Raw genomic sequence first — 26,999 nt, 5'->3', positions numbered from 1 at the left:
TTTGTGATAAGTGGCCTTCGATGTTACTATGGTAATTGTTTTGTGGCATCTCAAACTGTATCCCTATAAGATGTCAAATTTAATCAATAAATGTTGTGTGTCTTCTGACTGCTCTACCAACCAGCCATTATTCAATCTCTTTCCTTGCCTTCAGGCCTCCCTGTTCTCTGTAATAGAACAATATTGAAATTAGGCCTCTAAGTGTTCAAGTGCAAGGAAGAGTCACACATCTCTCACTTTAAATCAACCTTGTCTAACCCACAGCCTGTGGGCTGCATGCAGCCCAGGACAGCTTTGAATGTGGCCCAACACAAATATGTAAACTTTCTTAAAATTATGAGTTTTTTTGCAATTTTTAGAAGCTCATCAGCTATTGTTAAGTGTTAGTGTATTTTATGTGTGGCCCAAAACAATTCTTCTTCTTCCAATGTGGCCCAGGGAAGCCAAAAGTTTGGACACCCCTGCTTTAAATCAAAACCTAGAAATGATTAAGTTTAGTGAGGAAGATACGTTGAAAGCCAAGACAGGCAGAAAGCTAGGCCTCTTGTGACAAACAGCAAAGTTGTGAATGTAAAGGAAGAGTTCCAGAAGGAAATTAAAATTGGTACTCTACTGAATACACTAATGATAAGAAAGTACAACAACCTTACTGCTTATATGGAAAAAGTTTGTTGGTTCAGATAGAAGATCAAACAGGCCACAACATTCTCTTAAGCCATAGCCTAATTCAGAGCAAGGCCCCAACTCTTCTATTTTATGAAGGCTGACACAGGCAAGGAAGCTGCAGGAGAAAAGTGTGAAGCTAGTAGAGGTTGGTTCGTGTGGTTTAAGGAAAGAAGCTGTTTCCATGATATAAAAGTGCAAGGTGAAACAACAAGTGCCGATGGAAAACTCCAAGAAGTATCCAGAAGGTCCAGGTGAGATCGTTGATGAAAGTGGTTACACTAAACAGCAGATTTTTAATGTAGACCAAACAGCCTTCCATTGGAAGAAGTTGTCATCTAAAACTGTTACAGCTAGAGAGGAGAAGTCAACGCCTGGCTTCAAAGCTTCAAAGGGCAGGCTGACTTTCTTATCAGGGGCCAATGCAGCTGGTGACTTTAAGTTGAAGCCAATGTTCATTTACTGTTTTGAAAAGTCTAGGGCTCTTAAGAATCATACTAAATCTATTTTGCCTCTGTTCTATAAATGGAAGAACAAAGCCTGGATAATAGCACATCTGTTTATATCATGGTATACTGAATATTTTAAGCCTACTGTTGAGATCCACTGCTCAAAAGAAAGATACTTTTCAAAATATAACTGCTCACTAACAATGCACTTTGTCATATCAGATCTCTTCTAAAGATGTACAAGGAAATTAATATTGTTTTCATACCTGCTAACATAATATTCATTCTGCAGTCCATGGACCAAGGAGTAATTTTGACTTTCAATCTTATTATTTAAGAAATACATTTAATAAAGCTATAGCTGTCCTAGATAGTGATTCCTCTGGTGGATCTGGAAAGGAATTAGCATTCCAGATTCTAATAAGAACATTTGTAATTCATGGGAGGATGTCAAAATATTGATGTCAGAGGACTTTGAAAGACATTGATTTCAACCCTCATTGATGATTTTGAGGGGTTCAGGACTTCAGTGGAGGAAGTAACTGCAGATGAAGTGAAAATGATGAGAACCAGAGTTAAAAGTAGATCTTGAAGATGTGACTGAATTGCTGCATTCTCATTGTAAAACTTGAAAAGATGAGGAGTTGCTTCTTATGGATGAACAAATAAAATGATTTCTGAGATGGAATCTCTTCGTGGTGAAGAAGATGTGAACATTGTTGAAATGGCAATAAAGGACTTAGAATACTATGAAAACTTGAGTTGATAAAGCAGTAACAAGGTTGGGGAGGATTGACTCTAATTTGAAAAGAAGTTCTACTGAGGATAAAATGCATTCAAATGGCATTGCATGCTACAGAGAAATCTTTTGTGAAAGGAAGAATCAAGCAATATTGCAAACTTTATTGCTGTTTTATTTTGAGAAATTACTGCAGGCACCCCATCCTTCAGCAACCATCACCCTGATTGGTCAGTTGCCACCAACAACAAGTCAAGACCCTCCACCAGCAAAAGATTAGGACTCACCGATGGCTCAGATGATTGTTAACAATTTTTAGCAATAAAAGTATTTTGAAATTAAGGTATGCACATTATTTTTTAAACATAATATTGCACACGTAGTAGGTTACGATATAGTGTAAACGTAACTCTTACATGCATTGAAAAACCAAAAAATTTGTGTGACTTGCTTTGTTGCTACATTTGCTTTACAGTGGTGGTGGTCTAGAACCAAACCTTCAGTATCTCCAAAATATGTCTGTAAATTTAAAAGGGCACAATGTCAGGTGAAAGCCTGCCCCTTTTCCCTTCATGTTAGTAAAACTTCTCTTTCAGTGTGATTTTAATCTTTAAGGTAACGTGTCATTTACAACCCAATTTCAGGTACATAGATTGGATAATAAAGGTGAAGGGTACAGTTTTGTGGTTTAAAATAAAAAAGGTATGATGAGATTGAATTTTATGCCTGGATCATAACTTACTGTGAAGGGAATTTTTATGCCAGAAAAAATGGAGAGTCAATATTTCTGAAGTAAGGATGAATTTCGGGGGAGGAGGGGGTCATAACTTCTATAAATACATAAATTTTAAAAAAATCATAATAACCTTTTCAGTTCAGAAGAAATACTATTTACTCAAAGCTCTTCCAGATATTATTATTTATTTAAAACCATTTAACAATATGCGTAAATAATAAATATCCATTCCCTGGGAAAAATAATTAGATGATAGTCTGGATACCATATTGATAAGGTGTTTGAGAGTTCCCTCTTTATCAATAAGACAGGAAGATAAATAATGCAAAATATTTTATTCTTTTTAATATGAACTAGGTAACTGAAGTGGTTGGTGCATGGAGGACAATATGACTATATAAAAATAATTTTATTATTCAGCCTAATTTCTATACCCATAAGGGAATTGTTGTGGCATTGTTGTTATAATTACAACCTCTTTTGAAAAGGTAAGGTATTGAAATAAAATGTAATATGAATAAATGTCTCTAAAGAAGCCAAAAGACTGGGGGCATGTACCTTAGTGATTATTCTTGAGATTTATGTTTATGAAGTGGTACTTGATAATTGTGATTTGTGATATCAACAGAGTAGTTTCTAGTAGGCTCAAATTCTTGACGTGCTTAATTACACAATAGAAATTGTTCTTTTCCTGTTCACAAGCTGGCATCTTCGTTTCTGTCCACAAGCCCTTTCTTATTTCTACCATGTTGTTAAAACTGATTTTCTTTAACTTTCTCCTGTGACATAGATCAACAGGGGAATCACTTCTATTAAAGGAGATCTTTAGAATTAAATCAACTGTGGAATGTTTTACAAATGTGGTTCAATAAACTCCATATAATTTCAAAAGAAAATGATGCATATAAGAGCATCGTGGAAATTAGCATAAAAAACACCGTTTCACTTAGACTCAAGCAAGAAGGACCTTTGGGAAAATAGGACTACTTTCAAATAGCCTGATGGAAAAAGAAATCTCTTACTGGGGTTCTAAAGAACAAAATTTGCATATTAATAGAAGATTAAAGTGCCCATCAAGTATTCTGAAGCAGTTACTTTCTCTTGTCTATTTTGTTCTTCACATAAACATCTTTCATAATAAGAAGAAACCTGTGCCTTTGCTGCTATTTCAATGAGTCTCCAAGTTTTCTTATTACAATAGGACAGATTTTTAAAATGTCTAAAACCCTTGAATAAAGCTCTTTGGATTTTTATTTATTAACACAATAAAGGGGTTACTTTTAGGAAAAAATAGAACAGTTTAGAAGAAAGGACATATCAGAAATTTATTTTTAAGAAAGACTCCCTCCACCAAAAAAATAGAAAAACAATATATACAACTAATAAATACATATGAACTCAAAAGCTCTTATAATGGATAATATATATTTCAAAAATAAATTTTGGATGTAGTGACTACAAAAAGAGAAAAAGGAGACATTTACAGGTGGCAAAAAAGTCCTGTGTCATTCTAATAGAGTTCCATTGTGGCAAAAATACAATTGCATTTCTCTTGTTAGTTTCTGATAATATCCTTGCAATATATTGCAATAAGATAGGTGTTCCTTAAATTAATCCACAAAATTTAAAATTCAGAAATATATTTGAAATAGAAAGTATAGAGCAAAATCAAGGAAATTTGTAAGGCAAGAGTGTGTGCCGAATTTTAGACAGGAAACAATTTATTTATTTAACAACAACCAAGGATGTGGGAGTCAGAATAATATTCTGCACACTTCATGAGTTTCCCTCAATGTTTCCCTCTTTGTCCCCCTCCCCTACCCATTTCTGTTTCTTTTGGTTTTACAGCTGCCTTCAAGTTCAAAGACCTGAGAGTATTGCCTTTCTACTGCTTTATCTGGAGTTTGAAAAGGAGTAGTCATACTCAGTCATATGAAACATAGATTTTTTTTTCCACTGATTTTAATAATATAAATGACTGCTATTTTTCAGATGAATTCTCTAAGCTGGACAATTTACTTTTTAAAGAATAGCATCTTTCTGTCTCTTCAATTAAGAATGTGTGGAATAAAAGTGAATCATATGTGGATTCGCTTTTCATACTCTCTCAGGGTCTTAAATATGAAATAATCATTTCTATGATGATTAGGCTGGTATTCCCGTTCTATGAATGTATTATATGCAGCCTCAGCTTGAAAATGATACTTTTTGCAGTAGACTTTTGTGTGCCTATTTGGTCTGTCTTTCCTGCTTTCAGTTCCTAGCCCTCTCTAACCCCAATGACAAAGAAGACCAGAAAAGTGTGAGGACTACAGCTATGATGGCTTTGGAGAACTCATCTCACGTGGAAGTGCCCTTCTTTTCTCTCTCTTTGAAGATGCTTGCACAGCATACTTGTTAGCAGCACCAGGCATTCCTGGGCCCCAGCCTCAGCAACTTGCTGCCAGGGCACACTGTCTGGGGCATTCACTGAGCAGCAACGCCAAGTGTTGGCTGAATCTCAGTGCTCCCAAATATTCCCTTTTTGTTTGTTTGTTATTTTGCTTTTGCTGATCTAATTTTAGTTCTTGAACTTTCCTATCCTACCTTAAATATTTTAGTATTTGCTCTGGTTTCATGATGTGTTTCTCTCACTCAATCCCTTTTAGACCTAAAAGTGCTTCCAACTATGTTGCCTTAAAAAATGAAAAGAAAAACCAGTCAAGACACTCAAAGAAAGAAGTTTCCTACACAGACATTTCTTCCCATCTCTTTCTTTCTCACCGTGAGTCCTGTGGAGAGATTGATAGAACAGAGGCACTATCAGTATTTTTAAGAATAATATTTCTATGACAAATATGTTTCTGGTTTGTAACTCTGAAAGACTTTCAGAAACCATTGTAAAGCCCTTTTGTGAGGGACATGCACCCAGAAATATTAGATAGAAAGGAAACACAACAACCCAAAGTAAAACCTTAACTCTTTCACTGTTGCTCAGTGGCAAATTTTTACTTTAATAATTTATTAACTTTATCTTGACCAAATTCCCATTATTTATGAATTAAAAGTGGATGAATCACAAAATGAAACATCAAGAAATAGTAGTAACCATTTGTTAAGGGTTTTTTTTTTTCAAGGAAATATGACTAAAAATCAGATATAATTGTTTTAGCAAACATCTCAAATGACCTCCTAAATTTCAATGCCATTGGATTTGGTTTGCATCTTATTTGGACTTGACTCCATTGATGACTGCCATTGCTTGAAGTTCCCCTTGTCTTTTGAGACATCACTTTTTTTTCCCTGATGTTTCATCCCTTTCTAATAGTTCCTTATTTTTCTTTACTTTTTATCTACTACCACTAAGAGGACAAGGCCTACGATTAATATTAACTACCATTTATTGAGCCTTCCTGCCATAGTGAAGACATGCTGCAACCCTACGAGGCAGATATTATTGTTATTATTACCTAACAAATGAGAAAATGCAGCTTAGAGAGTTTGAATAACACACAAAAGGCCACACAGGTGGTGAGGTACAGATTTTCATTCAGGTGTGGTTGAGGCTAAAGTTCACCTTCTCGACCAGTGTGCAGCCATATCTGCCATGCCAGCTTTAGCTTACCTGGTAACTGTTGGTTGGGACTCTTCAAGGTGTTCTTCCATGCTTTCTTATTTTCTTGTATTTCATTATTCCTAGGTAATTGTATGCATGCAGTGGTTTTAACCCTACCCAGTATGTTGTTGGCTTCCAAATCTATAGTTATACCTGATTGATCACATGGCTGTGTACTGGTTTTCCTGTCCATTGGGCACATCCACCTACATGTTTCGCAAAAACTTAGGAAGAAAAAAACCCCAGAAGTGTAAAATTTTGTCTTTAAAGTCGGTTCCTTTCCCTGAATTCCCAAATTAAAAAATAATGATGTTGTTTACCCAAACCAATTTCTTCATTTCTTCCTTCCATTTTCTTCAGTTCAATAGATTAACAAATTCAATAAATTCTCCTGAACATTTCCCACTATGTTTTACCTAGCTTTCCTTCCCACATCTACTCTCTTTCTTCTGGTTCCCTTTATTGCAGGGCTGGACCATTAATAGTATTATTATCATAAAATGAAGCAAGGTATGTTCATTGTAGAGAATCTGGAAAATGTGGAATTCAAAGAAAAGAAAACTAAAATTACTTGTTATTTTATTGGAAAAATACTGTGCCTATTTGATATATTTCCTCTAGCATATTTCTGTTGTTGCAAACTAAAAATATTAGCTTCATACTCTGCATATTACTTCATAATTTTCTTTTACTTAATGTGTCATTAACAGTTTCCCACATAATGATATTTTTCTACAATATGGTACCTAATGTCTGCTTTGGGTTTCATTATGAGGTTATTACACAATTTGATCAGTCCCCTATTGTCAGATAGATGAAATGTTTATGGATCTTCACACACTTAAATCAGTGTGCACATCTCATTAACTTTTTAGGATACACCCCCAAAGGGATCAGCGTGTTTATGTTTTGTGTTTAAAAAATAAAATATTTTCTTAGAGTAAAAGTAATAGACCTTATTTTGGATAAATCAGAAAATACATATTAGTGAAAAGTTATTATTACCATGTAACTCAAGAAAAAAATGTGTGTTTGTGCATGTTCCCACTCATAGGTGGGAATTGAACAATGAGATCACTTGGACACAGGGAGGGGAACATCACACACCAGGGCCTGTCTTGGGGTGGGGACATGGGGAAGGGATAGCATTAGGAGAAATACCTAATGTAAATGATAAGTTAATGGGTGCAGCAAACCAACATGGCACATGTATACATATGTAACAAGCCTGCACGTTGTGCACGTGTACCCTAGAACTTAAAGTACAGTAAAAAAAAAAAAAAAAAAGAAAAAAGAAAAAATGTGTGTTTGTTACAACCTGGTACATGTTATTTGGGACATTATAGCTATAACAAATGGAATCATTCTATATATAATATTAAAAATGTTTCTCAATTCTGTATATAACTTTTTGTTTCAAAAATATCAGTTTATAGGATGATAATGCTTAAAGTGTACATGATTTTGTGACTGTAGCATATTCTTGAAAAAATTTCTTATTGTTAAATATTAAGGAGGTGTTACTATAATTAACCTTTTAATACCTAGATTTTTGCAGGTAATTTTTTGCTTGTTTTCTTATTTCTTTAACATGATTTCTGAGAACAGAAATCATTGAGTCAAAAGGTAAAGGTATTTTTTAAGACTTTTGATAAATATTTCCAATTTTAACAATATGACGGATTTTTTTTCTGCTCTTTTAAGACTTTTTATAATTTATTGTCTTTCACTTCTTTTTCTTTTTTAACCAACTATATAGAAAACATCTCAATAATCTTAAATTTAAATTAATTTTATTTGTAAATAGACTGAATATTTTTCACAAGGTAATTGGCTATTAGTATTCCTTCCTTTGTTCTAATGAGTTATATTCATCCTTTAAAAATTGTATTTGAAAGTGCTCTTTAAATATTAAATAAGTGCTATCTTAAAAATATTGCAAATAGTTCATTTTTTTCCAAGTTTGTCTCCCTCCCTCCCTCCTTCCCTTCCTTCCTTCCTTCCTTTCTTTCTTCCTTCCTTCTTTCCTTCCTTCCTTCCTTCTTTCCCTTTCCTCCCTCCTTCCTTTCTGTCTCTCTCTCTCTTTCCTTTTTTCTTTCTTCTTTTTGAGACAGTGTCTGTTGCCCAGGCTGGAGTGCAGTGGCACAATCATAGCTCACCGCCGCCTTGAACTCTTGAGCTCAGTCAATCCTCCCTCCTCAGCCACCCAAGTAGCTAGGACTACATGTGGTATGTGCCACCATGCCAAGCTAATTTTTAAATTTTTTTGTAAAGATGAGGTCTTGCTGTGTTGCCCAGGGTAGTCTCCAACTCCTGGTCTCAAGTGATCCTCCCACCTTAGCCTCCCAAAGCACTAGGATTACAGGTATGAGCCAATGTGCTGGGCCCTGTCTCAAGTTTCTTAATTTTGTTGATGGTATTTGATAATGCAGGTTAGTTAAAAATATTATGTAATTAAAACAGTCTATTTTCAATTTGCCTTTCCTTTATTTTTTATCCATAGAAAGTCTCCACTGAACTGAGATAAATTCTCACATTTTACCTTTCACTTTAACCTTTTAAATTTAAAAATGTATAAAAATCTTAATAAAAGTATTGTAAGGATATAAAGAACTTTGAAAGATCTGATATTTTACCCTACATACAAAGTATCAAGTTAGCCCAGCCCAGTTTCATGGATGCTGGTAGAAGATTCCAGACTTCTAGGTCAGAGATGAAAAATATATTACTCATAGCAATAGCAGTAGCCAGAGTCCCAGAATTATTTTTGTGCTACTTAATAGATCCTCAATTCCCACAGCACAAAACAGAGAGAGGGAGATGGTACCTGTAAATGCAGGTGGTCGCATTACAGGAAAGAAACTTCTCTGAAAGTTATAGTCCATATAAGAGAATATGAGTCTTTATAATGGGCAATAAGCAGGCCTATAAGGAAGACATTGCATCTTCCAAGACTATAAGAAAACCTGCCCTATATAGGGGAAATACTATCTCTTTATGCCAAGGCTATTTGTTACACAAAAATTTTTAAAAGATAGTTATGGGACTTGCTACACCAAAATATGGCACGTTGGCATTTAACAAAACAGCTGAAGCAGGAAGCTCCCTCTGACGTTCTCCCACCCTTCTTCCCTGAAGCAGGTCAAAAAATAATTATCTGATCTTCCCCTAATGTATTAATAGGTCCTAAGATCCTCATGTAAGAGATACCCTCTCTATACTCAAAGAAAAGGAACATTCTTGTCTCTGAAGACACAGAGACATAGAGAAGAGTCTGAACAAACCTGTCTTGCTAAGTTTCCCCCCAGTTTATTACTATTAGATTATATCCTCTTTGTCCAATCATACTCGTGCCTTACTGTCAACTATTCATCAAACCTAAGCATAAAAATACACAGGTTTCCCTGTTTCTTTGATTCTTCATTTCTGAAGACTCCCATGTCTTGTAAAATTTATATTAAATAAATTGGTATCCTTTTCTCTTGTTAGTCTGTCTTTTGCTTGAGGAGTCTCAGACATGAACCTAGCAATGTGTGAGAAAAGAAATCCCTTCTCACTTACCACAGTTTGCAACTAAGGTTAGCCAGTGTCTTCCTTGTGAGATGAGTTGAAATATGAATTATCAATAGATGATTGTCTTACAACAAAACAAAATGGCTAATAATTGATATACAACACCATATAATACAAAACAAAATTCATTCTTCTACCTCTTTTGCTCCCAAATCCCAATCTTCAAACAAAATTATTTTGGCTTGTTCTTAGCTTTTCTCACAAATATGGAAAACTTCCATATTTCTAAATAGCATCTTGATATTGTGTATTACTTTTAATAGATTAAATTATGTTGCAGTAACAAACTGACAAATCCTAATGAATTAAAACAAAAAGTCTGGGTATGTTTTCTGCAAAAAAGTTTAATTTTTTCCTTTATAATATTTTTATACCTTTTATTTCTTCTTGTTTAGACAATTTGTTTTTAGTACAATTATGTCACATATGTTTGTCTTTTATCTTAGTGTAGTTTACTCTTTCAATAGTTAATATTGGAATATATTTATCCATTATTTCTCTACAATTTAAATATTACTGGGCACCTTGTATATTATCTGGCAACACGATGTGGTTGTCCTATGAGGCTTGTCTGTAGGAGTGGCCTCACAAAAAGATTTTATAGTGGATACTGATAGAAATTCAGAGGATTCAAATGTTTTTATTTTAATTTCTTATGTTAGGATTTCTAGACAATGCAGATGGTTTAAGCTAATACCCCACAGCCACATTTGGTCTGTGCCAAGTTATTATGATTTTTGTAGCTCCCCCCGCTGCCCCACAAATGGTCTTGTTGGCACCTGGCACCCTGGCCATTTTTCCTAGATTAGTTAACAAGGTGCTATAATGTCTATACAGGTCTCAATTCTATCACCCTGCCTCAGCTTCCTGAGTAGCTGGGATTACAGGTGACTGCCACCACACCTGGCTAATTTTTGGATTTTTAGTAGAGGTGAAGTTTCACCATGTTGGTCAGGCTGGTCTTGAACTCCTGACATCAAGTGATCCACCTGCCTTGGCCTCCCAAGTATTGGGATTACAGGAATAAGCCACTGCACCAGGCCTACTTTTATTTCATTTAAAGATTTGTTTTTTATTAAGCATTTCTACGTATTTAGTAGAAGAAAGCCACATCAATGTCAGTCTACCATATGCTCTGTTATTGTTTTTTCTGAAGCTCAGTTTTCTCTTATTATTGAATATAATAATAGTGCTTCCTTTATGAAGTTGTCAAAATTAATAGGTTCATTAATGAAAAATCATATACTGCCTTGAGCATAGAATGTAGTTGATAATGAATCAGGTTTCTTTACATTCTCACATTTTTCTTCTATTTCAGTGTAGTTTTCTCTTTCAATACCTTTTGCAATTTTTGGTTCTGCTCCAGAATCAACAGTTTCCTTATATTCTTGCCCTATTTTATTTAGCTCTTTTTTCAAAAAATTCTCCCTGCCCTTCAGCCAGTTGCTTTTTTATATTTTATGGTTCATTTTTATTTTGGAGAGCAAATATGCTCTTGAATTTAAAAGACAGTACAAACAGATGCTATAGGAAATTTGCTTCCTTAGTAAATGTTTTCCCAAAGCAGATTTTCTTTTTTAGTTCTATGCTTTTCTCCTTTTTTTCTTTCTTTCTTTTTTGTTTGTTTGTTATAAAAATTTTCACTCAGTTTTGTGTGGATTTTATTTCTCTTACTGATTCTTGATTTTGGAATAATGTGTCTATCTGGTAAATGCCTCAAAGAAAAATGTCCGTATTATTTCTAGATCCAAGACCCTGTCCTTCAGGATCTTGTTAGAATGACCTTCTCAGATATTCATAGAACTGCATGTCAGTTTGATGATCTAGCAACAGCTGGAAAGAGTGTGGATTCTCCCAGAAGAGCAAATTTGTGTCTCTCTCCAAGCTTTCTTCCTTATTCCTGAAACCCAATGACCAGATTTTCATAGTCAGTTTTCTGTTTGGCTTGATCTTCCTCTAGGCCTTTATCTTTGCACCCCAAGAAAAAGCTCCACTGTGTTTATTTCTGGAATAGGTGTAGTTGTCCCCACCCATCTGTTCAGCTTACCTTACCTACATTGCTTTGTCCTGCAAATAAGGAAATATTCAATGTAAAGTCAGCCATTAGAATTTATTGGGCATCCATGAAGTACAGACCACACAATTAGGTATTAGAGGAAGAACGTTGCTTGTTTTCTTTTTGCTATCATCTTTAGTTTCGTTAATGTGTTAACAAGACAAGTTGAATTCACATAAAATATTAACATAAACTACATTTGTTATAGTGTCTATGACCTGTCTTATCCTATTTGCTTTTACTTTTTAATCTATCTGCTCTGTAAAACAAAAAGTATCAATAAAACAGGGAAGAAGGATTGACTATACCAACCACAATGCTGGGACTTTGTATTATCTTAAATCAGTTCCCATGTGGGAATTTTTGATGTTTAATTTCCCAAGTGACAGTTTAGATAGAGGAATACTATGCTCTTCTTTGACACCTCCTTATATATTTCCTGATCTTCTGTCGCTTTTTCTAGACATATATTAAATCATCTCATTAAAGAAGATTAGTTCAATTATTCAAAATTTTAAAATTACATTTAGATCAATTAATTGTCTGAATTATACCAATTTTATTTCACCATTTTGATTCATGCCAAATAATATTAACTGGAGAGCTATGGAAGTAGAAATATAGAAAAATTTCACTGCAGTTCATTTGTATTTTCTTCAATGAAATTCCTTTAAAAATAGGTTAGTGTCAATGCAGGATATAAAAATTTATAGATTTGGAATATACAGGATATGACAAAAAGGAAAATTCCCATCCATAATTCTTCAAAACAGTAGTTATCATCTTTGCATAGCCATTTCATCAATTTTCTGTGAACAAGTATACATTTATATTTTTGCAAAATATTAGAACACTATATAATGTTTTCATATTAACAGCTACTTACACTAATAAGATACCACAAATATTCTTCCATGTCACTAGGTATTCCTTTATGACCTTAATTTAAATGGATGCATTGTATTTTATTTAACCAATTTTATACTGAGGATATTTTAGGTTCTTTCCATGTTTTCTTCATTTTAAACATAACTTCCATGGACATTGTTTTTTAAACACAGTTGTAATTCTTTCGAGTAAGTTTCTCAAAGTGGAAATCCTGGGTGAAATGAGATGCACCTTGCATAAGACTTGTGCCACAGCACATAACTGCTTCATTTCCCTACTGCAAGGGTGCAGCAACCTCTGCTTCCTCTAGCAGCCTCCTGCTAAGTTTTAAATGGACCTTGTAAGGTTTTTAATATAGAAAATAGTGTCGGTGAATTTAGAGCTGTTATTTATTAAAAAGTCACAAGGAAAATCTGGGCTATATATAAAGAACTTCCTCTTTTCTGATTAAATTGTCAGTCCTACTAAGAATGGGGTAAGAGCAATTACTTCTTATTTTATCTTTTTCTACTATTCATATTTCACAGTACTTTCATTCAGAAGATATGCAGAAGCATGTGATATTGTCCCTTCCCTTACAAGCTCATTCAGTAGAATAAATGTACACATACAATGTGTTAGAAATTTATATCAATATTTGATTAGTGTCTAATTTGTTTTTATATGAACCCTGAATACTAAAAGACTCTTGTGGCCTAGAGCGAATTGACAAAGGCAGAGGGGTCATACAATGGGGTTTAATTGGAACTGTAAGGCTAAATTGATTTAAATGGACTAGATGGAGGTAGGCCAGAAGCTGAGTTCTACATGAGCAAAGCTTCAAAAATGGGAAACGGGCAGGGAGTATTCAGGGTATGATAAGGAAAGAGGCTGACAATCTCAGATTTCCTGCTATGTTCTGACGTCTATGTCTGGCACTTTATTCCAAACAACTCTATCGGTTTCATTATTCCCATTTCTCTGTATCTCAGGGAGGTTCAAATACTTTCTTGCCCAAGCGTATCTGCATATGACTCAAATGGTTATTCACTCAAATACATGGTTTGCCTTAACTTCAGTCTAGTTCAACATGAAGTATCAGCTGTGGCCTTAGGGATTTTTTGGGTTCTCTGGAGCAGTTAATGCTTCTTGTGTCACAACTGCTTGCTCATTCTAAGTCTGGCATCCAGACATCGTAATGGTCAAATGTTAGGGAATCACAAATTGGTGCTGTAGTGCTGAAGTGACAAATGTCTCTATAGAACTAGTAGGTATCAACAAGGTGCTTTATTTGAGTCAAATTCATAGTTCCAACAAAACTAGAAAGTCATCACTTGATTTGGCCAGTGGCAAAGTAAGCACTGACACAATTATACCTTCTAACATTAGGAAAAAGTGAGGTAGAGGGAGAGTAAGCAGTTGGCTGGACTTCAGGCAACAGGGCAAGTTCAGATTAGTTGTCTTTATTGCAGTAAGAGCCAGGACATTTTCTCCTAGTTAAACTGCTAAGTGAAGGGTATATTGTCCTAGTCATTAATCATAGCCAAGCCCATGTGTGTAGAAACAAGCTATGTTACTAATGATGCCAGAATTACAAAACTATTTTGTAATATAAGCCATGATTCCAACCCGGTATATTGATGGTAATGCCATACTTTCTGCCCACACCCACTGTGCCCGCCTTGAGTACACCAGCCTGACCTCCACAAAGGATTTTGTTTGAATTAAGGGAGATAATGTTGGAAAGTTTAGGTAGGGTGAAATTATAGAGCCCTTAAAATGTTGAATTGGAATTTTACAGACCTGTCTCTTCTTGTTGAGAGGTTTCCAGTTTAATCTCACACTGTGCTGTTTTCTAGCTTGCTTGATCATTAGAATCACAGAGGGTACTTGTTAAATGCATTTCCTGGCTCCTCTGTGAAAATTCTGATTCTGGGAGTCTGGGGCAGAACTGGGCAATCTGAATCTATTTTTTTTTTTTTTTTTTTTGAGATGGAGTCTTGCTCTGTCGCCAGGCTGGAGTGCAGTGGTGCAATCTCGGCTCACTGCAACCTCTGCCTCCTGGGTTCAAGTGATTCTCCTGCCTCAGCCTCCCGAGTAGGTGGGACTACAGGAGCATGCCAACACACCAGATTTTTGTATTTTTAGTAGAGATGGGGTTTCACCATGTTGGAGAGGATGATCTCAATCTCTTGACCTCCTGATCCACCCTCCTCAGCCTCCCAAAGTGCTGGGATTACAGGCATGAGCCACTGTGCCCGGCCTGAATCTTTAAGATGAGCTTCAAGTACTTTTTAGAGAGAATGTTTGAGAAGCTCACCTCTCCTGCTAGTGTGGATATATATTCCGTCTTCAATTCAGATAGGTTACCATGTCTTGAGCAGTTCCTGTGAGAAAGGTGCTATGAGAAAAAAAGAGGAATACAGTTGGGTTCCTGCCTTCAGGAAGTTTCCTTTGGTAATCGAAAGATATCTCTAGCCTCTTTCTGAACTACATGTAATAACCTAGTCATCTTAAGAGAAAACCGGATTATGATTTGATTTTCTGGCTTTACAAAGAAATACATTTAAAAGTACTGATTACTGTGCACTTGGTTAAAAAAAGATTTAAGGGGTCTCTTTTCTTCGCTTTGTGTGTTTTCCATATTTAATCTGAATTTTAATTGTTCTAAATATAAAATTATTTATATTAAACAAATAATCATAATATTTATGTTTCTATGGTAGTTACGGATTAGAGTTACATAATTCTCTGAATTATGAGAGAGGCCAGAAAAAAACAATTCTGTTGCTTATCTATTTAACTAAGCCATCTGATGCTTAAAACCTCATTTTGAAGGTATTGTAGAAAGCAAGGAATATTTTAATTTTAAATTCAAAATCTGGCATCATAGCTCCTTTTTTCCTTAATTGCACAGAAAATATATGGCCCTCAAACCTCTGTATTTCACTGCTAGCCCAGCTCTGTAAATGTGTCATAGTCTTGGGTTTCCACAGAGAGTATTCCTTGGGGCCATTTCCACCAAACTAAAACGGTTCCCAAATGAAATACAAATCACCACTGAGATTGTGTCTACATGTGCAAAGTTAATTGAAAAATTGTGATATGAATATCCAGGCCCCAAACATCTTGGCTTGAAATATGCTGATATATGAGGTGATAAACATGTATTCTAGCCATCAGAAGGGACTCACAAATCCTGTAATCTATTTATTTTTAAACTAGTAAGCTAAAAAATCTACATTTTCTTTAATAAAAACACACATTTTAACCTGAAGTATCCAGATAATTTTCTTACTCTTTCATTTCATTTCATTTTGCTTAAGGTCCTGGCCCCATTTTAACATCTGACATCAACAGCTTTTCTTGGGCATCTGCTGTCTGAATTGGTAACACTGTTTTTTCTATTTTGAGAAACTGTGAAGCTTAGATTGGACTCGACTGAATATAGTGTGTCATGTGATTCAGATCCCTGGGTGTTAAGCATACTACCTTTGAAACTTGTTATGTTCTCAGCATTCACCTTCACTCTCCTGATTTGAGCACCTTCCAGTTTATTCTTCACTATTGGCTTTTCTGTTCAATTTAGTTTAGTCTAATGTTCATCTGATTTTTTTCCTTCTAAAGGACAAGAACTAATGCTCTAATTTAGAGGACTCAAGTGCCATTTTTGCCCATTCTTCATCAGAGATTGCACTATTCAGGTACTTTGCTTTTTTTAGATGAATGCCCTAATTTGTTCCTGTTATACAGTGGAGAAATCTTAGTTTTATATTAAAATGGTCTCATCACCAGCCTCAGACACCTTGGAATATGGAATACAAAGAAACTACCATTGAATGAATAAAAAGGTTTCTGACTTTAGGAATGAAAGCCCATAAAATAGAAGATCAAAATTAGCTTTTTTTGAATAGATAATCAAGGAGAACCTCCAAAGGTAACCTGAGTCATATCTGTGTTCCAAAGCTGGTTGAACTTGAAATCACGATTTACTAAGTTTTGCAAATAATGACAAGGAGTATTTGAGAAACAAAAGATATTGATAAATAAATGTAGTCAATGTTTAAGTTAACCTTTTACAAGTCATATTTTAAATTATTAAAATCTATTTTCTTTGTACTGAACTTAGCATTAGGATGAAATAAATTTTTGTTTAGTATTAGACCATGTTTGACTAAAACCAAATTCAAATGTTTTACCTGATACTTTCTTTGTTTACATCTGTATTTAATGAAACAAACCCAGGCTTTGGGAACTAAGAAAATTTAGAGATTTTCTTAGTAATTTCCAGTCTTAGAGGCGGATCACTGAGTGGTGATGAAGGATCATTTATAGTCATAGCAGGGAAAAACAACAGCAGAATAAAAAATTACTAATTTGTTTAAAATATGTTTAGAAGATGTGAGCTATTAAAATCGGGTTTCTAATATTCATCAGAGTGTACTTTCCCCTTTTATTTTTAATTGGAACATATTTGACATAAAGCAAAACACACAGATCTTAAGTGTACAATATGGTAAGTTTTGGCAAATGCAGCCATCTCTGTTAGCCACTTCTCTATCAAAGTATAAAACACTTTTATAAGCTAAGAAAATTCTTATGTCTCTTTCCAAGTCAATCCCCCTCCCCAACCCAAATGGGCAATCACTGTTTTGATTTTATTACCAGTTTAGTTTGCTGTCCTAAAATTTTATATAAATGTAATTATGTGGTAATACTCTTTTGTGTCTGGTTTCATCCATGTTGTTGTAAATATCAGCTTGTACATTTTTATTGTTGAGTAATAGTTGTTTGAATATGCCACATTTTGTCCGTGAATAGGCAGTTTACAAAAAAGATTTTGGCGTTTATGAATAGAGCTGCTATGATCACTGTTATATCTGTCTTGGCTGTGGATATTAGCTCTATTTCTTTTGGGTACATAGCTAAGAGTGAAATTACTGGACCAAACTTATATTTACTCTTCAACTTTATAAGAAATTTCCATATAGTTTTCTAATGTAGTTGTACCATTTTTCATGTTTACCAACAATGCATAAAAGTTCAATTTCCTCTTTATCCTTGCCAAAATTTAAGGTTTTCAATATTTTGATAGCTATTCTTTTGAGTAGATAGGGACATCTTACTGAATTTTATTTGCATTTCCCTGCTGCCCAATAATTTTCAAGAATTGTTAACTGCTTACTGCATATTTGTGAATCTCCCTTTGTAAAGTTTCAGTTTAAGGTCTTTTATCCATTTTTAAATTTGCTTTTTTTGTTGTTGTTAATTATTATTAAGTTGTAGACATTCTTTGTATATTCTAGATAAGGGTTCTTTTTTTTTTTTTTTTTTTAAATTGAGATGGGAGTCTTGCTCTGTTGCCAGGCTGGAGTGCAGTGGCACAATCTTGGCTCACTGCAACCTCTGCCTTCCAGGTTCAAGCAGTTCTCCTGCCTCAGTCTCCTGAGTAGCTAGGACTACAGGTGCATGCCACCACACCCAGCTAATTTTTGTATCTTTAGTAGAGACGAGATTTCACCATGTGAAATCCAGGATGAAAGCCAGGGTGGTCTTGATCTCTTGACCTCGTGATCCACCCACCTCGTCCTCCCAAAGTGCTGGGATTACAGACGTGAGCGACCAGGCCCAGCCTAGATAAGGATTCTTTTACAAATAAATGTTTTAAAAATATTTTACCCAATCTGTGGCTTGCCATTCATTTTGGTAATGGTTTATTTTACTGAGCAGAAGTTTTTAATTTTGGTGAAACCCATTTCATCAATTATTTACTTTTAGGGATAGTGTGTTTTCTGTGCTTGGTATAAAAACATTTATTACATATTCCAGGTCATAAAAATATTTTCCTTTTTTTTCCAGAGGTATTAGAGTTTTAGTTTTTATACTTACAATGTCTATTAAATCAAATTTATAAATGGTGTGAGTTTTTCCCAGCACTTTTTTTCCCAGCACTCCCACTTTTTCCCAACACTATTTGTTGGAAAGCTTTCTTTTTTCATTAAATTGCTTTGAAATGGATGTCTTAGGTCAAGAGCAGGTATATTTCTAGAGTTTTTATTTAGTTCCTTTTATCCGTTTGTCCATCTTTAGGCCAACACCACACTGATTTGGTTTGTAGAGCTTTAAGAGCGTTAAATTACATTTTGTAAATCCTCTAATTTGTTCTTCTTTTCCAAGATTGATTATTTTCCCTTTACATCCTTTGCATTTTCAAATAAATTTTAGAAACAGCTTGTCAATTATGTAAAAATATCTGCTGGGCTGCTGATCGTGATGATAACATATCTGCAGATCAATTAGGGAAAGAATTGTCTTCATAACAATACCAATATTTCTGTTTATGGCATATTTCTTTGTTTTAGTCTTTATTTTTTTCAGCATAGTTTTTATAAACGTAATAGTGAAGTCTTGTACAACTTTCACTGAATTTATTGTTAAAGGTATGTGTGTATAGATTTGCTTTTAGTTATTCAAAATGACATTTTAAACATTGTATTTTCCAATGCTTACTAATATATATAGAATTAGAATTTATTTTTAAAATACTGACATCATGTATGATGATGTATTAAATTAATTAGTTCTAGTGTTTTTTATCTAAAAAATTTTACTTAGAATTTTTTATGTAAAGCAATCATATTGACTGTGAATAAAAAGAATTTTATTTCTTCCTTTCTGAACTTTATGCTTTTATTGCTGGTTCTTACTTTATTGCACTGTGAGATTCTTCCAGTAAATTATCAAATAGATGAGAAGTTTGGGTGAGCATCTTAGCCTTTTCTCAGTCTTAGGAGGAACTCGTTCAATATTTCACCACTAAGTGTGGTGCTAACTGTAGACTTTTTTTTTTTTTTTTTTTTTTTTGAGGCGGAGTTGCACTCTTGTTGCCCAGGCTTGAGTGCAATGGCATAATCTCAGCTCACTGCAACCTCCGCCTCCCAGGTTCAAGTGATTCTCCTGCCTCAGCCTCCTGAGTAGCTGGGATTACAGGTATGCGCCATCACACCTGGCTAATTTTGTATTTTTAGGAGACACGGGGTTTCTCCATGTTGGTCAGGCTGGTCTCAAACTCCCAATCTTAGGTGATCCGCCCCCCTCAGCCTCCCAAAGTGCTGGGATTACAGGTGTGAGACACTGTGCGCAGCAACTGTAGACTTTTCATAGATGTCTTTATCTGACTGAGAAGTTTCCTTCTATTCCTAGCTTGTTGGAAGTTTTTAATCATTAATTGTTGCATATTGTAAATAATGTTTCTGTAGCAAATGAGATAAGCATACATATTTTTTCTTCATTCTGTTAATATAGATTATAAATTATAATCAATATAATTTATAATAAGTATGTTGTATTGACTTTTAAAAAATATTTTCAACTCACTTTGTACTTCTGGAATCAACCCCATTTGGTTATATGGTGTTATCCTTTTTATATGTTGCCAAATCTTATTTGCTAATATTTTATTAAGACTTTTTGTGGCTATGTTATTTGTTCTCTAATATGCTTGTCAGGTTTTAGTGTCAGGATGATTAGTTGTGAAATACTTTTTCCACTTCTGTATTTTGAAAAAAGTTAATGGTATTGATATTATTTCTTCTTCAAGTGTTTGCTAGAATTCACTTGTGCCTTCACATTTTCCGTGTAAAAATGCTTTAATGCCAAAAGCATTTTCTACAAAAAATACAGGAACATACAGAGTTTCTATTTCTTCTTGTGTCAGTTTTGGTAATTATTATTTTGATAATTTATTTCTTTCAAATAACATACCCATTTCCTCTAATTTGTCAAGTCTACTGGAATAAATGTGTGCATAATATATTTTTATCTTTAATATCTATAAGATTTGTTGTGATGACCTCTTCACTATTTCTGTAATGATAATTTGTGTTTTATTTTTATGTTGGTTTAGCTAGGGGTTTATCAGTTTTATTAATCATTTCAAGAAAACCTATTGTTTTTATGTATTTTTCTCTCTGAACTTTGTCCACTATTTTGATATCAGCTATTACCTTTATTATTTTCTTCATTTTCTTTTACTTACTGAATTGAATTTTCTCTTCTTTTTATAGCTCCTTAAGGTGGGAAGTTTTAGTTAAAATCTTTTTTAACAATAAAATCTTTATACAATTTCTATAATCTTTCCTCAGATTTTCTTTTTTGTGAGATTATTATTAATTTGGAAATGCCTTTTAATGTATCTTGAGAATTTTTTCTTTGACCCATGGATTATTAAGGAGTGTTTTTCTTAATTTGTAAATATTTGGGAAATTTTCAGGTGTATTTTTGCTACTAATTTCTATTTGAATCTTACTAGGTCAGAGAATATGCTCTGTGATTTTTAATCCTTTAAAAATATTGAGACTTGTTTTATGGTCCAACTTATGGTCTATTTATGTTGGTGAATTATTTATGTAGACTTGAAAAGAATGGGCATTATGTATTAATAGATGCTGTCCTCCATAACTGTTAGGTCAAATTGATTCATAATGTTTTTCAAGTATTATATTCTTACTAACTTTTTATCTACTTAGTCTATCAATTAATGAGGGCAGAATTAAAGTCTCTAACTATAATTGTGTATTTATGTGTTTTTCTCTTTAGTTTTTTGAGTTTTTTGCTCCATGTATTTTCATGCTCTTTTAATAGTGTAATTAGAATGTTTTTGCTTTTATGGTGAACATATTCTTTTATGATTATGAAAAATCCCTTTTACTCTTGGTTAATATTTTATGTCTTGAAGTGTATTTGCCTAATATTAGCATAGCTTCTCCTGCTTTCTTATGCTTACAGACTATATGGTATATCTTCTTCCTTTCTTTGATTTTCATTATCTCTGTACTTGTTTATTTAAAGTAATTTGCTTATAAACAACATATGTTTGGGTTACTTTTAAAAACTGCTGTGACAATTTCTGACTTATAATTGGTTTCACACATTGACTATAATTTTACTGTGTATCTACTGAAATTTTAGTACGGTTAGGTTTCAGCCTACTGTCCTGTATTCATTTTCTCTTTGTCCTGTTTGTTCATTGTTACCTTTTATTCCCCTCTCCCGGCTTTCTGGCTTTAAGTACTGCTTTCTATTCTCTGAATTGGCTTTTAATTTAACTTTTTGAATTTTTATTTTTACCAGGTCCTTTAAGGGATCCAATATGCACACTTATCAAATACCACCCTGAATATCACATCATTCCATGTATTAAAAACTTATGATATTATAGTTTTATTTACTTGACTTCTGTCCTTTGCACTGTTGTTGGTATACATTTACTTCTATATATCCTATAAATCCCATAACATATGACTTATATTTTTGTTTTGAATTATTTATTATTTTGTAAAGAAACAATGAAATGAGGAAAAGCATCTTACATTTGCCACAGTTTAATCATTCTGCATACTTCATCTCATTGCTGCATTTTTCTTCAAACTGAATAACTTCCCTTATTATTTTTTGTGTGCAGGTCTGCTCTTTTTGTGGCAAATTTTCACAGCTTGTGTTTATCCGAAGGTGCATTGATTTTGATTTTGTTTTTTAAAGGTATTTGAACCTTTAATTCTTAGATACAGAATTTGAGGTTGAGAGATTTTTTTCCTCCTGGCACTTTAAATACGTCTTCTGTTGTCTTTGACTTGCATTGTTTCTGATAAGAAGTCAAATGTTATGGTTGGTCCCCTGTTTATAAAGCAGTCTTTTTCTCAAGCTGTGTGTTGAACACATCCTTTTAGCATTGGGAAATGACTTCTTTAGCATCATGAAGTCCCCTTTCCTTAGGCTATATCTATGGTTTTTATAAAATTAATGATTATTTGCCTAGATTTAGTTATTTTATAGTTATTTTCTTATGGCTCCTTAAATTTTTTTGACTTGTGTGTTCAAGTTTTTTTTAGTATTTGGACAATTTTAGCCATTTGAATTTTTTTTTTGGCATTAATCTCTTTATCCTCTCTTTCTGATATTTCAGTTACTTATATGTTGGACTACTTTATATTGTTTCACAGGTCCAATATAGTTATGGATGTAACTGTTATTCCTTGGTGGATGTATTAGTCTGTTCTCACACTGCTAATAAAGACATACCTGAGACTGGGTAATTTGTAAAGCAAAGAAGTTTAATTAACTCACAGTTCCACATGGCTGGGGAGGCCTCCCAATCATGGTAGAAGGCGAATGAAGAGCGATGTCATGTCTTACATGGCAGCAGGCAAGAGAACTTGTGCAGGGGAGCTCCTCTTTATAAAACCATCAGATCTCATGAGACTTATTCATTTATAAGAAAAGCAAGGGAAAGACCCGCCCCCATAACTCAATTACCTCCCACCAGGTCTCTCCCATGACATGTGGGCATTATGGGAGCTGTAATTCAAGATGAGATTTGGGTTGGGACACAGCCAAACCATATCAGTGTATTTTTGGTTGGTTTTTGCTTTGTGTATTTTGAATCTATATTAACAGAAACACAACTTTTTAGGATTTTGATATCATGATGCTCTGCTACATTACTTGGTTTTCAAATCACCACTCTAGCTAAAGCCAAAACCTTGATTTAACTGTGAATAGTTTACTAGGTTCCAGATTTTATTTTCTCCTATAGTAGTGTAGAAACTTGTGACCAGTAATCACAGCTATGTTGATCACTGTCCACTCAGAAACGTGAAGTTGTGACCCATTTGATGTTATGTATTACCGTTTGTCACGCAATTCCATCTCTTACTGTGCCCAACGTACTAGTAAAAAACCCCGAAATATTATATTTGCCTAATTCAACCTTTATACTCTTAGGGTTTTTTTCGCTCAGTATATATTACAGTCCTAATCACTTCCTTTGTGATACTGTGGGATGAGTATCAAATTGGAATAGTTCTTCCCAGCTCCCATTCAATATGGTCTCAGTTTTGTCATTGTCTGTATTGCTAAGTTTCCTCATTAATATGTGTCTGAGGTATGAGAATATTTCTTTTTATTCAGCTTGACACCAAGTATTTTCCCAAGAAATATTTGTAATTGATTGAATTAACAAATTAGTTAACTCAGAAATTATCTTTTTTTTTTTTTCTGTGTAAGGAGTTGTTGGTGAACAAAAGATGGCTGTGCTTTCAAGTGACTGGCCATTCACTTGGAGCCAATTTTTCTGCCTTGTATTCTATGCAGACTATTTACTAGGAAGCCTGAGATAAGTAAGTGGTTAGGGAACTCAGAAATGTTAACAACCTTAATGAACCTGCACAAATGTGACTGATCCTTTGGATTAGATAGGAATCAAAGGTCAGGTGTAGAAATTCAGTGGAAAAGATACAACAGAAATCCTGCTTGTTCTTGATTACTCTATCTTGGTTTATATAAGTTAGTTAATATTTTCATAGTAATAAACTAGCTTCTACAATTTCATGCACCAGTTCTCACTGTTCTTTGTCAAGCTTAAAAAAAATTATCTGCTATATAAAGACATTTCCATCCCTCTTCCCCCAAGAGAAACCTCTTAGTTGATGTAGTTGATTCTTTCTAGTTCACTTTCACCAAGAAAGCCCCAGATTGGCTAGAAGTGGTTAAATGTCACAATTTATCTTTATCTGTAACATCTGATCAAGGCTTATTGGTAGCGTATTTCAGGTCAAAGAAAGCATTTTCATGATAAGTTATATGGAATAGTTTGGCCCAATCCACTGGAAAATGGTAGCAGGTATTCAGGATATGTAAAGTACCTCTTCCTTCCTCTCAAGTAAGCTCTAACTCCCAAGTCAGCACAACTTGGACAGTGTACCTAGTGGTTGTGTGGTGAAATCAAGAGATCTGATGTGTTGCACTGTGAAAAAGCTTAAACACATACAAACACTTCAAAATCAAATTATTGGGATTGATCGAATTCAATAAATATCACAAAATAAATGTTTATGTTTACTGAGGATCAGCAAATTATTTTGTAGGTCTTAAAATGAGTCACTCATATTTTAGAAAAATATTTACAGCAAAATGATTAAGAATTAAAAAAAGAAACAAAACACTGTTTCTTCTGCTATTATGAATGATACCTAGTCTATTTCCATCCGGAAAGTAATTAATTAGAAAGTCAAAATTAGGACAGTTATTTGCAGTTACATCCTGCAATCATTAAATAATGCTCTTATTGAACTTTCCTTGCCAACAAGGAAATAAATTCTTATAACTTATTATGACTTCCACATATAATCTTGAACAATGACCACTTAACAAAGAAGAGCTTGAACTTAAAACACTGCAAATCGATTCAAAGTTAAAATCTCCTGATATTACATACATCTGGAATCACTGTTAGGTACATGATTCATTTAAAATTTTAATTTTATCAAAGTGAAAATTTTTTCTACTTGTACAGAGTTTTAACTTTAGAAATAACCTTAGATATTAGTTAGTTAATTACTTAGATATTAGTTAGTTAATAACTAACATGGGGAGTATTCCTTTTCCAAAAATATCATATGTAAAAAGATCACAATACAAAAATTGTTAGTCTTATATACTAACAACATAACAGTGTTGAGTAGCGTATACAACCAATATAAAACAAATTTAGACTAAATGATACTCCAAGTTTTGATCGCTTTGTCAAGATCATTTAATCAAATTTTCTCTACTATGTGACTATGCAGTTTTGCCTAGAAAACTTCAGCAACAGGTATCTTGGAATCTGATGTGATATGAGCAACTTTATTAGCTTTGTCTGTTCATATTCCCATCTATAAAAACATGGATTTGTAATAGTACACAGGTATACAAATAAAATCATTAAAATAGATTTTACAGGCTATAACTTATTCACTGCACTATCTCTTAATACCTGACATAATGGGTACTCAATAAGTACTTGTGGAGTGCATATATAAAAATCTGACTTTTCTGTTAATATTCAGAGCTTAATCATTATTGTTACTTATAAAGTAGCAATTGGCATTATTATTATGTTGTTAATGCTATTTTGTTAGGCTTGTTTAATCCAGCTTTTCACAGGGAGGAAAAATTGTTTGAGGATTTGTTCAGTACCCTGCAGACATTTATGGTTCAACTTGCGAGGTGAGGCTTTAGAGGGCAGAGGAAGAAAGAGATGTGCTTTTCTCTAGCTTTCTGAACAGGCCCTTTCCAACACCCCCAAAAGAAACCCTGAACCTATTAGCAATCACTCCTAACTCCACCCTCCCGGATCCTCTGGCAATTATCTATGCTCAGTCTCTATGAATGTGCCTACTATGGATATTTTATTTACATAGAATGATATGTACATACAATCAATTATTACATGGCCTTTTATGCCTGGCTTTTTTCACTTAGCTTTCAAGTTTCATCCATACTGTACCATGTATGAATACTTCATTCCTTTGCATGGCTGAATAATATTATATTTCATGAGTATATCTTGGTTAAAGTTTATGTCCTTATACTTGTTTTTCCCTATCACATTATCATTTACTTTTTAAAAAATTGAGATCAAATTCATTGAACTTGAAATTGATCTTTTAATCATTTTAAAGTGTACAGTTCTGTGGTTTTTAGTGTATTTCCAATGCTGTGCAAACATCACCACTGTCTCTATAGATTTTTCTAGTCTGGATATTTCATATAAATAAAATCATACAATATGCGGCCTTTGTGTCTGGCTTCTTTCAGTTAGCATCATATTTTTGACATTCATCTATGTTGTATGCATTGATGCAGAGATCTTGAAATATGTCTTGAGAATTAGATGATCCTAAGAAAATTTGAACAAAGAAGATGGCAGAGTGACTGACTGTAAAACTAATGTGAGACACATGAACAAAGCTAACTCATATTGAGGACAAACAAGAAAATATAATTTCAATATCACAAGAGTAATTGCTACTAAATTCTGTGTTGGTCAGATAAGATCTTGGGTAATGTGAACAGTTCTGGACACTGGTTAAAAGAAGTTCATTGATAACTGCAGGTTATTTAACATTACAAAACTGATGAGGGATACCATAAAGTAGAAGGAATGAGAGAAACCAGAAATGTGTAGCTTGCAGAAAAGCCTAAGGGGACATATGGTAGTTCCTTTTAAGTGTCTCAAAGATTGACATTTCTTCCAGGGAGTAGATTTTCTTTTGGCTCTAGAGGAAGGAATTCAAATCAGAGGGTGACAATCAGGAAAACAAAACTTCTGACTCAATAATAAATATTTGAGATTAGGCACGCCTAAAACTGGATGAGCTAAGGAGTTTGGTTTGGGACAGGTGAGTGGGCTGCATGATTTCCCTGGTTCCTTGTAACTCCTTCATGCCAGTCCTGTAATATTCAGCTGACCTCTGGGCAAGGCTTTAGTGATGCTTTAT

The 26,999-nt window shown here is 33.9% G+C and overlaps 1 long non-coding RNA gene across 1 annotated transcript in view; it reads left to right on the top strand.

Annotated features, from left to right (window-relative positions):
• LOC129037544 (uncharacterized) overlaps window positions 1-26,999 on the top strand; it is a 282,527-nt gene that overhangs the window by 232,464 nt on the left and 23,064 nt on the right. The window lies entirely within an intron of this gene.

This window comes from Pongo pygmaeus, chromosome 4 (genome assembly GCF_028885625.2).
Source record: "Pongo pygmaeus isolate AG05252 chromosome 4, NHGRI_mPonPyg2-v2.0_pri, whole genome shotgun sequence".
NCBI classification, from domain to species: domain Eukaryota; kingdom Metazoa; phylum Chordata; class Mammalia; order Primates; family Hominidae; genus Pongo; species Pongo pygmaeus.
Note: the sequence above shows the minus strand (reverse complement) of the source record. Positions and strands in the feature narration are given on the sequence as shown.